Source organism: Phascolarctos cinereus, unplaced genomic scaffold, assembly GCF_003287225.1.
Source record: "Phascolarctos cinereus isolate Bilbo 61053 unplaced genomic scaffold, phaCin_HiC Scaffold_325;HRSCAF=924, whole genome shotgun sequence".
Taxonomy (NCBI): domain Eukaryota; kingdom Metazoa; phylum Chordata; class Mammalia; order Diprotodontia; family Phascolarctidae; genus Phascolarctos; species Phascolarctos cinereus.
The window spans coordinates 15,929-30,898 of record NW_027555653.1 but is presented as its reverse complement, the minus strand read 5'-3'; the positions used below and the strand labels follow the sequence as shown (position 1 = coordinate 30,898).

Sequence of the window (14,970 nt, the reverse complement as noted above, 5' to 3'; positions counted from 1 at the left end):
TCACTGTGTCACCACACACAGTGAGTCTTGAGAAACAAAACATGGGACTTCTTGGAGTATCCTTGAGACGCAGGGGGCTTTCTCATTCCTGACCATTTCGTGCCTCAATTCCTCCAGCTCAGAGGGATGTGAGCTTGGGTGTGCTGTTAAGATTTTTAACACCAGCTCTCCAGGGGAGAAAAATGAATGCACTATGAACTTTTAAGTTTAATCTACATTATTAACTTTTTTCTCTATCCTATTGTTGTCTAAACAATGCAAAAATCAATTAAAGACAATCCCTGATTTTGAGTGTCTGCTGATTTCTGAAGTATAAGTGCTCAGTTGAAAACTTCACAATGACCCCTCTCATGCCAACAAAGCATAACGTGGATATAAGGGACCTTGAATGGGTTTGGTGGTATAGTGCACATAGAATCTAATTACAAAGAGAATGAACAAAAAGTAGCTCTGTCAGCATGCAGAAGTGGCAAGAGTAAGCTCAGAAATTCCACAATAACCATCTTAAGGTAGATACAACATCTGCTGAAGATAAAAAACGACAAAAAGCTGAGAGTGCTTTCCTAATTAGAAATGGCATTGAGACAAACTGGGAAAATAACAGCAACATAGAAAAGCCTAATGAGCAATCTCTTGGTACTGAAGGTAGATTGGAGTGATGGAGAAGGATAGACACTGAGTCCTTACCAATAATATTTGGATTCTCAGTGTCACTAACCTTCCCCTGGATTTTAGAACTAATTTTGAGGGAAACCTCCCTGCAGCTCAGAGATGGGACTCATCCCACTGCGAGGCAGTTGCTCTTCCTCACACTAAACAGAGGAAGACATGCAAATTGGGCTCCTTCCTCTAGGGATGAAAACCAGAAAAAACCTGTGTCTGCAGATCTGGGAGAGGAGCTTTTCTTCTGTGTGGACTTTCTGTCCTAAGAACTGACACTGTGGGGCCCGAACAATGAGTTTTGGACAGAATGGAATTTTCATTCTGACTCTTTTACGAGGTAGTTTTGTCTTTTGTTTGTTTTTTGACCAAGGATACACTCTTTGAAGTAGTGTATTTGTGTGACTATTGTCTTCAATGACTCTTTGTTTGCAGGTGCCCATTGTGAGGTTCACCTGGTAGAGTCTGAGGGTGGTGTGAGACAGGCTGGAGGATCTCTTCCCCTCTCCTGCAATCCTTCTGTATTCACCTTCAGCATCTATTACATTATCTGGGTCCTCCAGCCTCCAGGGAAGGGACTCGAGTGGCACGCATCTATTTATAGTAACGTAGGAAAAACATTCTATGCAGACTCTGTGAAAGGCAGATTCACCATCTCCCTGAACTACAGCAACGACGTGCTGCATCTGCAAATGAATTCCCTTAAAGCTGAGGACACAGCCATGTATTACTCTGCAAGAGACACAGTGAGAAAAAGGAGTACGAGAGCACACATAAAACTCCTCATTCAGACAGGCCACATGGAGAGTGACTTAGAGAGAGAACTCAAGAACACGGAGTACAAGGAGACCACTTAGAATAACAGATGAAGCATGAGGCTGCAAAATTTGAAGAATCAGGCTGACAAAGTTTTCAAGGTCTGTGGATTCTTCCTAATTCACAGTGAACATCTACCCTTTCTATTCTATCTATCTATCTATCTACTATCTCTATCTATCTATCTATATCTATCTATATCTATCTCTACCTATCTATCTATCTATCTATTTCCTTTGTGTTCCTGAGAATCTTTCCTATTTCTGTTGCTTGCAGCTATAGAGGGAAGATGTATCCCTTTAATGGTTTATATGTTTTGTCCACGGTGACTAATTTCTTTGTAGTTGTGAAACATGACACAGATCAGGTATTATTGAACATTTATTATGTATCCCATAGCATTTTCATACACGTGCATGTGGAAAACATACCTACCTGCATGTACATTCAATATATAAGTATATGTGTTTATACACTAACATATCTGTTATAGATGATCCTCCCAATGTGTATGTATGCAGATCAGCATGTGTGTGTGTGTATTTATATATATCCCATGTATATTCATACATATAACAGAAGATCATGACGCTTTAATTGGAGGGAATCAGCAGTTTCTTTTCAATCAGACCTCACATAATATCAACATTGTATTCCTTTATATTTTTCTTTAATCATGGATTTTAGGTAGTCCAATAATTCTTAAATTATCTCCCCTCAATCTCTTTTCCACATCAGTTGCTTTTCTGATTAACTATTTCACATTTTCTTCTATTTTTTTTACACTTTTCATTTGTTCTATTTTTTTCTTCATGTTTCATGAGTCTCATGCACTTTTGAGAGTCCCTTGAATAGGAAGGCGGCCAAATGAATCAATATTTAAAAATATTAGTTCAGGCTTTTACCTATAAGGTGAAATACAAAAACTAATGCTTAAATACTTTGGCCACATGATGTAGATGATATTCATTGGAAAAGATTTTGATCTTGGGAAAGACTGAGAGCAAATGGAATAGGGGATGACAGAGAATGAGATGAATAGATATTGTCATGTAAAAAATGAGCAACAACTTGGAGAGAGTTTGAAAGATAGCAGAGAAGGATCTGGTGTGCTTTGCCCATGGAGCATGAAGAGTTGGACATGACTGAATAGCTGAACAATGGTTAAATTGGTGAGAATTTATGAGATGACCAAATAACGTATGATGGACAAAGAAAAGAAGAGAGCATAGGGCAGAACCCCATGCAATTCCCGTGATGAGATGACATGATCTGTATGATGATCCAACAAAGGAGGAGAGGAGAGAACTCAGATAAACAGGGTAAGAACCAAGAGTGTGGTGTCCCAAAAACCTAAAAAGAAGAAAGTAACAAGGAGAAAAGAGTGCCCGTGTCAAAGCAACAGAGAGGTCAAACAGAATGAGGATTGAGAAAAAAGTGACCTCATCGCATGAGACAGGAATAAAGGAGATAATTGTTGATGGCATATTAGTGATATGAAATGAAAGAGAGAGGAGAAGAGGGAATTAGCAGAGAATGGCCTCAGTTTTTATTTATTTTGCTGTTGATTTTCACTAAAGAAAGTAATGCAAAAAATATTAGTAATGCACATCAAATTTAAAACTTTTCTAAGTGCATAATTTTGGGGGGGGCAGAAGGATGCTTGTTAAACATTTTCTAGCATATAATTGGTTCAAAATGTCCTTAATTTTCAATTCTGTCTTCAGAACCTCAAGGTTTCAACCTGAATCTGAGGCAACTAGGTACACAGTGGATAGAGTGCTCAGCCTGGAGTTAGGAAGACCTGAATTCAGATCTGGGCTCAGTCACTTACTACCTGTTAATAGTCATTTAGTTTACTACCCTTGACAAGTCATTTATCTTTCATTTACCTCAGTTTCCACATGTGTATAAGAGGGATAATAACAGCACCTACCTTCCAGGTTTGTTGTGAAGATTAAATCAAATAGTTGTAAATTACTTTGTATAGTGCCTGGTACACAGTAAGTTTTATATAAATGTTAAGTATTATTGTTATTATCTGTATTTTTCCTCTGGTATGAAGTATCAACTCTGAAAACAAATGACTGAAGAATTATAAAGGTTTTGCAACTGCTGTTAATTATAAAAATACTAAAGGGCTCACTCAGGTGATTACAAGCACAGTTAACTCTGAAAAATAAAATGAAATAAAAGCAAAACCAGTGGTCATAAGCAAAAAGCTTTCTATATTCCACTGGAGGATGGAAACTAGCCCCATGAGCTGAGGTTTCCTCTAGGAGGAGATCCAAGGAAGTGATGCTAAACCTTGATATATGTAGTTGTAGTTAGACAAAGAATAGAACAATGCGGTCAGCAACAGTAGAGAGGCAAGGTTGTCTAGTGACAAAAAGTCCATTCTTAGCAGGGCTTCATGCCTGGGCCTGTTGGTGCTTGCCTGAACTTAGGAATCATCACTTCTGCCATTTAGTTGCAGCATAGTTCATGCAGAGGGTGAGCACAAAGGACTGTTGTTATGGTATTCTCAAGACAGAGCTTTCTTGTTGGTCCTTAGCTCTGGAAAACAGGGTGTCTCCTAATAGTGAAAAAAGAGGGGAGTAACAAAAAAAGAAGGGTGTTTTTGGCATGGGGATACTGACAGAAGGAGGAAAACCAATAATTCTGGTTCCTTTGAGTCTTTTGGAGTGTGCCAGTGAAAGTGACACAGTACATACCATAACGTCTGATTTGTTGGTGTTTTTTTTTATTTCCTTTTATAACAAAAGGATATGTTTACTGTGAAGAATTTTCCTATGCTATCTTTCGTTTTAAACGTAAAAGAATTCATGATCTTTATTAGAGAATGTTTGAGTGTATTTATACTAGTATATATCCCATAGTATATATCCTATAGTATATAGGGAGGAATCAGCATTTTTCTAGACTTGTCTAGGCAACATAATGAGCAGGAAGAGACCCATTGAGATTACATCTTAATGTCCTTTTGAAAAAATACTTAACTTTGAAAGAAAAGAGGACAGGGAAGCTCCGAGTTTCCAAGATAATGATTACTAAGAAAAATCATTTGTCACATTCCCCCATCTGGTTCTAATGAGAGGTGTAGCCTTCTCAATGAATCACTAACTGATATGGTCAACACTTCATCAAGGGGTTTTGGGGACTTATGACAATAGGGGACAGGGGAAAGAGAACAGCATTTTCAATTTAAAAGGGTAAGCACCCCTTAGTAAGTACAGATGCAGAGACCCCAGGGGAAAAAATAAAAATAAATTGTCCATTTAAGGATTCAGAAGTGTCTTCTCGTACAGCTGTCTTGTGTTCAGGACATCATCTGATGAAGTTTCCTTGTTGGAGTATTGCCAAGTGATCTCCAGCAGACTGTCTTCTTAAAAAATCTTGTGGAGAGAACTCCTCTTTCTTTGTTAAAAGTTTCCTACAAAATTGATCTTAATACAATTTTAAATGATCTTGCTAATAACCAGGTCAAATTATGCAAGTTAACTCAGCCTTTATGTCTGTAATATTATAAAATAAAAATTGGAACGTTGACCAAGTGTCATGTTGAAAAACTCAAATGAAAAAAGGAAAATTAGAACCCAGTTTTCATACTTCACAACTTCACTTTATTTCCACCATCAGGAGGATGAGATTCCATTAAGAAATTAATAGCAGAACCCTGTTCATAAAAAGATAGACTCTGATACATTGAGTGATCAATTTGAAAACAGTACATATCAATGAATAAATTCCAACTTCTGGTCACTTTCAAATAAATACCCCTAATTAAAGTAGATGCTTCCTTGAAGGCATGTGCAGGAATACTTGATTTAACCAAATAATTTTAGCTGAAATTTCCATTTATGGCAAAACTTCAAAGCTCATGGGACATGGTTCATGAAAGAATTTGTGTTGCTTAAATATACATATATAACAAGGGTTCTTATAAGGTAGATTTTCATTAATTGGAAAAAAATAGAAGAAAAATGGGTCAAATGTAAGCTCTTCTATTCGTCATTTAAGGCCTTTTACAACTGCCTTTCTACCACTTCTGTAGTTTTACAAAATACTCACTATATCATATTGCTGTTCCATACACAAAACACATCATCTCCTAACTCTACATTTGCATTTCTTTCCCCCCTTGATGGGAATGTACTACTCCTAACCTTCATTTCTTAGAATCCCCAGTTTCCTTCAAGACCAAGCTAAAATGTTAGCTTCTATATAAAGCCTTTTTTGACCCCTTTCATACTTGTGCCCACATTCCTCACACTGCTATTTTGTATATATCGATGTTGTCTACATCATTAAAATGTAAGATGAGATGCTTGAGGGCAGAAATGATTTCATTTTTGTCTATGTACCTCCCTAACTTAAAAAAGTTTCTGGCGTATAAGAGTTCCTTAATAAATGTTTGATGATTGCCTGATAGATGCATTCTCTTTTTGTTTTTAATCCTGTCACTAGCAAATATGGTTAACTACTTATTATTGTAGATATTTATTATGTCTCAGTAGAGATGACAAGTGCTGGTAAAAAAAAGAGAGAAACTGTTATTCCCAATATTTTTCCATTCTCTCTACTCTGCCTCTAACATTGAGCCCCAAAGTTAAAATTTACAAAGTCTATAGAGAAGTCACATCTCCTCTGATCCTTCAAATCAGCATCAAAACATGAAGTTTTCATCCCTACTCCCCAATCCTACAGTTACAGAGAGATATGGTGGGCTGGAAGTGATGGTGGCAGTGTTAATTCTTTCAAAGGAAGTGTTATGCAATGTGAAGAGCACTGGATTTTTGAGTCATTCCTGAAAAGGAAGCAGTGATTACATAGATTCTGTATGACTTCATACAGAGTAGCTGATATCAGACTAACATAATTTCTATTTTTGACAGAATCAATAAACTAGTATAGAGGGAGTGCTGTGGGTATTGCTTTTCTATATATTAACAAAGTATCTCATACTCTTTTTGTGAGGAACTTGAAAGATATGAATTAGATGATAACACTATTGATTCAGAGCTGATTAGTTGACCTGATTCAAAGAGCAGTTGTCAAGGGTTCAATGTGGCTAGAGATTCCAGTGAAGTGCCCAAAGATTCTTTGTTTTACCCTGTATATTTAGCATATTCATGAATGACTTGATAATACAAAACTGGCAGGAGTAGCTAACATAGTAGATAACCGAGTAAGCATCTAAAACATCCTTAAGTTGATTTTTTTCTTCCTAACTTTTAGAGCAATTTATTTTACTTCTATGGGGATCGTGTTTCCCTTTCATGTAATTGATTTTTGCTCCTCTCCTTGCAGACTGTTTTTCTCTTTTGACATACTTATATTCCCAACCACTTATTCTTTCTTTTTCTCTTTGGTGATATTTACCACCTGGATTTAAGTTTTTCTATGCTGCCAATTTTGTCCGTTATTCAGGAGATAAGTCCAACATTTACCACTCATTTCTTTCTTGCACCATTAGGAAACATTTTACTGTGACTCTATGCTGTCCCTTCCCAAGAGAGCGTGAGAATTCATAGAGCCTTCTGCTGCATCATGTACTGATAAATTTTCTTTTATACTTCAATATTTATTCATTGTTTGATAGTTAGATGTTCTAGTGGCTATCTTTTTTATGTTATTAATATATTCCTTATTGGGTTTATTTGTGAGTTTTCTTCTCATTGAGATCTTTGACAATTTCAATCTTCTTTTCATTATCATTATCTGTCTTTCTATCATCTATCTATCTATCTATCTATCTATCTATCTATCTATCTATCACCTTTTAACTCTTTCTGCTTTGATGGTAAATTCCCTTATGTTTAGATATCAGATCTCTGCCTCTTCCAGTACTAGAGAGATTCACTTTTCATTGGCCTGAGGCTTTGCCCATGTGACTTCTGAAGGGAGAAAATGAATGGCATCAACTGGATGTCAGGACCTTTTGCTTTAGACCTGATGGAGTCCTATACATTTGGCTTCCTATTCAAGTTCCCTCTGTTCCTTAGTTTTCTAGTAGCACAGCATGCTGCCATACTATTCCAAAGAGAGAAAACAATCTAATTTTCAGTATCTCCACCTCTGCTACACAGTTTGGAGCGGGAAGAATTTAGTTCTGTTGTAGCCTTTGGGTCAGTTTTGCCACTCCTCCAAGGACTTAGGAGCAGGTATGAGAGGGAATTCTGAGGGAACATGTTAAGTATTAGGAATTATAAACCTTTTCTGCTGTTAGTTCATCAATTTGCTGCCTTGTTAGAGTGCTTAGCATTTAGATGGTGTCGATAGCTAAAATTGCTGTTACTTCTCATGTATTATTGTTATATTGAAGACATTTGAGGGGTTGTGAGGACTGGAGAAGATAGAGAGTTCTTCATCTTGTTGGTCGCATGACTAAGAATGTCTGATTAGATTTTGATGCAAATTTCTTTATATTCTTGTTGAAGGGAAATCTAAGGATTTTCCCCTGATATCAGGAATAAATTTGTGATTTCCAATGTAGCATCCCTGTCTTAGCCTACTCCTCCTAGTCACTTTTACAAGTCAGATATTCATGAGGTACCCCAAGTAGTTTGTACATCCACACTCATGGGCCAAAAGCAGTTTATGCAATTAGTTCAAAGTAAAGAGAAACGTTATAGTATGAACTTTCTAAGTATAAACATGAGGCACACTTTCCCACAAACACAGACAGAGTCAAGGTGAAGAATGGGTACATGCATAGAACATGCTAGTTGAAAGATACATATGAAGAATACACATGGTGAAGCCAACTCAAGTCTCTGCCACTTTAAGACCTTAACTTCCTTTTTCCTATTTTGAAACTTCCACATTTCTCTTTGTGGAACAGTATCTTTGCTGGATTGGTCTTATGATTGTACCCCTGGCCAACAGTTTTTCCTTAGCTCAACTTTGGGCAGCAGAGCTGACTCTACCTCTGTTTACAACTGGCTAGATTGCTTTTTTCTATCAACCCAAGTGACATGGCTAATCTACACCTTGCCCATGTAGCATCAGTTGCCTTCATCATATGGACAAGGACCCTACTCTCAGGCTGATTAAAATTGTTCATGTCAACTAAGGGAGTAAAAATAAAATAAACATTTCTTTAAATTTCCTTACAAACAGTGAAAGGGGCACTTTAAGTTTTGTAACCTTTTCTATCTGTGAATAGGACACATAGGGTGATCATCTTATGCCTGAAATGTTGAAAAGTCTAAAATCTGAGACCCTTAGGCTAGCATGTGTGAAAAAGTGATTTATGGACTCAGCACTTGAAGAGGACTATTCTGAATTTTTCTCTTCCACAGCCATTGAACTCCATTCACAACTTAGAGTTGTATTATAAATTATACTTAAATTAGTAAACAATGGAATAAGAAGGAATCACCTCAAATGTAATCAAAACAGCAGGTGAGAAAAAACAAAAAGACATGGCTGAGACCCCTACTGCTTTGTGACAAAGATTCCCTGCTATAATGGTGACCAAGAGAGGACTTAGTGGCTTTTCCCCCCATGGAATTGAATCCTTCAAAATACTGATGATCTCTAAAAGATCTCTGGATCTAGCTCTCTAAAAGAATAAGGACTCTGAAATTACAAATCCCTCTTCTGGAAAAAAAAAAAGGAAAGTGGAAGTGAGAACGAAAAAATGTGGCTGAGTATACAATTAAATCTGCAGTAGGTGGCAGTAGAACTGGATATTCTGGGCATTAAGAACTGTACTTGAAATATGAGGATCATCTCCTAGATAGCTGAGCCATACTGGCTCCTTAAATCAGACTATTAGGTCAATGTCACAGAGGATAAAATTTCTGTGTCCTATTAAAAAGAACATATCCTTCTGCTGCCAAGGTGTTTCTTGGAGGAGACTTGCAATTTTCTTAATGTACACTGCTGCTTTAGATGAGTGAAATAAAAATATGAGCTGCCTCTAGCAAGGTAGTTAGGGAATGTAACTGGGATTGTGGATAAATAATTTAAATGAAATGTAATTTTAGATAAAGAGAAACAAAAAGAAGGCTCAGAAAACAGTATAGGTGCCAAGAATCCAGACAAGAGACCCTGAGAATAAAATGATTCACAGGACGGATTCAATCTGTTGACCATTGGAAATGTACGATGGTTGAGAAGCTCTGACAATCAGAAATGAGACTGAGATTGACAAGTTTATCAGGAACACAGAAAGGCCTACTACTACTACTACTAGTCTCAGACCCAAGTGTTTACAGTTATTGAGGTGATGTAGTGTGATTGATACTGAGTCAAAACCATCAGCTCTGGGAGCCTCAGAGTCACCAACATTCCCCAGTGCTTTTTAACCAGTTCTAGGAGAACTTTCTCTCTGAAGTTCAGGAAAGAGGCTCTTCCCTGGGAGGAAGAAGATGTTCTTCCTCTCTTTGAATAGAGGAAGACATGCAAATTGGGTACAACCCTACTGGGATGAAAAACAGCCCCAAACCTGTAGGACTAACCTAGAAACTCAACATGAAATTTAAGCTGAACTAGATTTTCCTCTTGATTATTTTCCAAGGTATTTTTCTGGAGAGAGGGGAACAATGTACAGTGGTGACTTAATGGGATTATTGACTTTAATACACTGTCTCTGTATTGCAGGTGTCCAGTGTGATGTGCAGCTGGTGCAGTCTGGAAGTGATGTGACAGCCTGGGGGTTTTTTGCATCTCTCCTGCAAAGTCTCTGGATTTACTTCAGTAGCTACTGAATGAACTGGGTCCGCCAGGCTCCAGGGAAGGGATTGGAATGGGTTGGAAGAATTAGCACTGGTGGAAGTAGTACGTGCTATGCAGACTCTGTGAAAGACTGATTCACCATCTCCAGAGATAATGGCAACAGCATGTTATATCTAGAAATGACTTCCCTTCATCCTGAGGACACAGCTGTGTATTACTGTGCAAGAGACACAGTGAAGAAAAGGAATGTGAGACCAGATAAATACTTCCCCTGGTAGGAGGTGAAGTGTCAGTGAGGGAAGAAGTGGACTGAGCTCATGATGCACAAAGTAAAAGATGCCTATATCCAGGAACAGGTTATAGTGAATTTGTACTTATGGCTTGTGTTGTTTTTTCTTCTATCCCAGGAGAAAGCAACTTTTCCAGTAGGTAGCTATCATTCTTAATGCCTCACTCTCAGTCCCACCTCTACCCCATAATCAATTGGTAGTTTTGTATTGTCCGTTCTACTTTTATCACAAATCTACTGTTCTCTCCTTTCCCTCCTGAAGGTACTGGAACCACCCTGAGGTAGGCCTTTACCAACTGATACCTGGACTATTATGCTAGCTTGATGATTGTTCTCCCAGCCTTAGTACTCTCTTCACTCTAGTTCAGACTAAAGTCAGCTATTAATATCACCTTCCTAAAACATAAATCTGACCATTTTCCCCAAGTTCTAGTGACTCCAGAATAAAGTATAAGTTCTTTTGGGGCTTTTAAATCCTTTTGTAGCATGGCTCCTTCCTATCTTATTCTACCTTAGTCCTTTCCACATGCTCATCAATCCAATGACACTGATCTCACTGCTGTTCCTTTCACAACAGATTCAGTCTCTCTACTGTGCTTTTTCACTGGCTGGAATTCTGTTCCTCATCCCTGCCTCCTTCCCCCTTGATGTCCTTAAATCTTACCTAAAATATCCCCCACTTTCTACTTTCCCAATCTTCTCTAGTTGCACCTTTATGCTGAACATATACATATTCATATATACACACACATAGAGACATAGATGGATAGATAGTGTATTACTATTTCAATGTTGTCTCTCTGAATGAGTGACCTCCTCAAAAACAGGTACAATTTTTTTGCCTTTTTTTATATCCCCAGTAGTTAGCATTGTGTTTGGCACATAGTAAATGCTCAAGAAATAAATACTTGTTGCTGATTTGACCTTCTATTCCTTTTGGAATTTGGCTCCCCCATATTGCTGAGATTTGCTCTATTTGTGATTTCCATGTTATGTACATAATGAGTAAATTCTCTTACATTTTAACACGCCCTTTTGAGGTATAACAACTTATTGAATATTGTTGTGAGTTAAATTTAACAGAAAGGTAAATTAAGGCACCTTTCTCTAAGCAGGAATACATTCTATTATCTGGGCTGGTAACCTGGGAACAAGATGGGTCAACAACTGCCTCAGTCTCCAGCCAAAGATCCCAAGCAAAGAACAGCCTCCCTTGTATAGATTTTGGCAAGTGCAGAACAAAGAATAGAAGAGAAAAGATGACATCAAGGGCAGAGGTCAACATGACTTTTTCACATAGGTGACATGAGGGGAAAAACACGATTCTTTGGAAATTTGGACTGAGTCCTAACACCAACTCTCCTTCTTTCCCATCTATGAGTAAGAAGTGGTTATTTTGAGTTTACTTTCATGTTTGAAGATAATGGTCTAGACTTCTTTGCATAGCAAACCAGATATCCCTGAAGGGTAGCTTGGTGGTGTAACAATATTAGGCCCAATTCCCTTATGGGAAGCCACGTTCCTTCAAGGTTCCCAGAATTCCTTGAGACAGGAATAGCATAGTGATTAGCAAGAGAAGTAGATTTCAAACCTTAACCCCTTACAGGTCAGCTGAATTCTGAACTAATTTTAGAGACATAGAACCATAACTAAGTACTCAGTTATAGGGCATAATCAATTAATTGTAAATAAGATCAATAAGAAAATGATACAGGATGTATTTTAATCTTCTCAGTATTATATGCATACAGCAATATCACATGCATTATGCACAGACTAAAAATGCCTCTACATAGAGACCAAAGAGTGTCCTACTCACGACTTGCAATAGAGTATAAAAAATAAGTGTTTGTAGCTTTAGCTGGTGCAAATAATTTCGTTAATCAATGTTGGAGTATTTTTAGGCTTGAAGTATGAAAGGAACTGACTCTACATGAGGAAGTTGTAGGGACTGACTAACCAATAGAATCCCAAAACTATTAAAGAAAATGGGTAAACCCTGCTGAAATGACTTATTAAAAAGGATTTAAATTCATTTTATAAGTAAGGAAATTCTAGTTGCTCCTCTCAGGTGCCTTTTCCCCCGACACCTCAGGTTTTTGTACTCAATAGCAATTAGTCGCTGCCTCCACAGCAATGTTGACTCCATTGGCACCAGAACAGAAATGTTTAGAAAAGATTTTCAATGCGGTCATCATTGCCAACATCTTGGAAAATGAGGATTCAGCTCATCTAAACTTAATGAAAAGAACTGTGCTTAGTGTTTTGTTTACGAAACTCCATTTCTGATCACCCATTCAGTATTCAAAATGTCTGTTAATGGATGTAGATATTCTGGTACTGACAAACATTTTTGAGCTTTAAAATTTAATATTATTCTTTTTGTACTTAATTTTATTTTATTTTTTCCAATTACATGTAAAGATTGTTTTCAACATTCATTTTTACAAGATTTTGAATTCTGAATTTTTCTCCCTCCCTCCTTTGTAACATATGCAATTATGTTAAACATATTTTCACATTAGTCATATTAAGAAAGAAGAATCAGAACAAAAGGGAAAAAACTAGGACAAAGAAAAAATAGTGAAAATGGTGTACTTTAATCTGCATTCGGACTCTATATTGCTTTCTCTGGAGTTAGACACCATGATTTATCTTGAGTCCTTTGGAAATATCTTGGATCATTGTGTTGCTGAGAAAGCTAAGTCCATCATAGCTGATCATCAAACAATATAGGTATTACTGTGTACAGCTTTCTTCTGGTTCTGCTCACTTTACTTTCTATCAGTTCAAGTAAGTGTTTCAGGTTTTGCTGAAATCATTTTCCTTGTCACTTCTTATAGAACAATAATATTCCTTCATAATCATGTATCAGAGCTTATTTAGCCATTCCCCAGTTCATACATATCACCTCAATTTCCATTTCTTGGCCACAACATAAGGATACCCTTTGATACAACACTACCACTACTAGGTCTATATCCCAATGAGAATACAAAAGGGGAAAGGACCTACTTGTAAAATTTAACTACGTTCTACATAAAGTATGGAATTTTTACTTTCATTTCTAAAGAGTATGAAGCAGCAACTGAAAAATGAAAATACAAGTCCTATGCCACTGAAGGAAAAAAAAACATACAAAATTGACATAGTTTAGATTCTATGCATCTTACAAGATTTCACAATCCAGATGGCTGATGTGAAAATAATTTGTTTTTATGGAAATGTCCTAATGGACCTAGCAAACCCTTACCCTTACTTTCCCATCTTCACCCCTTCTCCCCCATGGAATAAGAGGACTGACCCACCCACTTTCATACTCAGTACAAAAGAAAGAGAAGGTAATCAAGAGCAGGGAAAAGATACTCTATTGGCAGACTTGGAGCTCTGAGTAAGGAGAGTGGTGCGTTCATTTGGAAGTTCAGTTCAAAATGCTCTGACAGTTTAGAAGACAAATTCATGCCCCACAAGGGCATAATGTGCTCAAAGTAAGTTGAGGAGTAGGTTATTATAAACTAAAAAGAGAATATAGTAGAAACTCACTTTCTAAATGCTGTAGAAGAAGAAGTGGGGGGTTGGTTTCTTGGGGTGGCTGTGTCACTGTCCCACCACACATGATGGGCCTATATTAGAAACAGTAAATGTGGTAGAGATACAATGGAAGCTTTCTTTGCATCTCTTGTCCTTTTCATGTTTCATTTCGTCTAGGTGGAAGAGAGATATGAGAGAACATGATTGGCAGTAGAGGTAAATAACAGGTGGATTCCAAATTTAAAAATGAGCAAAGGCACCAGAAGGAAACATGAGAGCCAATGGAGAGGGGCAGATATATATAGAGAAAAAGTACCCATGAGCAGATTCAATTCAAAATCAAGGATAAGAGAGACTTAGGGTGCTTCCTTAATCAAAAATTGGAAGAGACTCCCTCAGAAAATATCAGTAATAGAAAAAAGCCTAATAAGCATTTTCTTGGTATTGAGAATAATTGGAGTGATGGGAAAGGACAGACCCTGTCTTTTGCATCATCAATATTGCATATTCTTAGTGTGGTAAAATGCCCTTCAGGATTTTAGAAACAGTTCTGGAGGATCCTTGTCTTTGCAGATGAGGGAGAGGACTAACCCCAAAGAGGTGGCAGGTGTTCTTCTTTTTATTGAAGGGATGTGGGAGATATCTTTACTTCGCCTGATTTATTTCTTGCCACTGGACCCAGAGGGCTCTGGAGAAGAAAGTGAGTCTGGTGACTTTGCACAGTCCTCCACCACTTTAATCCAATTCACTTGCAAGTCATGACATCACCTTCCTGATGCCATGGTCCTCTTTGAGAATGAAGGACAAACAAGAGGAATGAATGGAAGAATACATGCAAACTTCTTTTTCCCTTGGAATGAAAACCAGCCCAAATCCTCTAGCTCTAGGAGAGGAACTGCACTCTTGTGTGACTTCTTTTTTCCTGATGACTGACCTTGTAAAGCCCCCACACTGGGATCTGAGCTGAATTGGATGTTTTTAAAAAATAT

At 37.5% G+C, this 14,970-nt stretch overlaps 1 pseudogene; it reads left to right on the top strand.

Annotated features, from left to right (window-relative positions):
* Positions 1-954: 954 nt before the first annotated feature.
* LOC110204378 (immunoglobulin heavy variable 3-23 pseudogene) lies at positions 955-1,517 on the top strand (annotated as a pseudogene).
* The last annotated feature ends 13,453 nt before the right edge of the window (positions 1,518-14,970 follow it).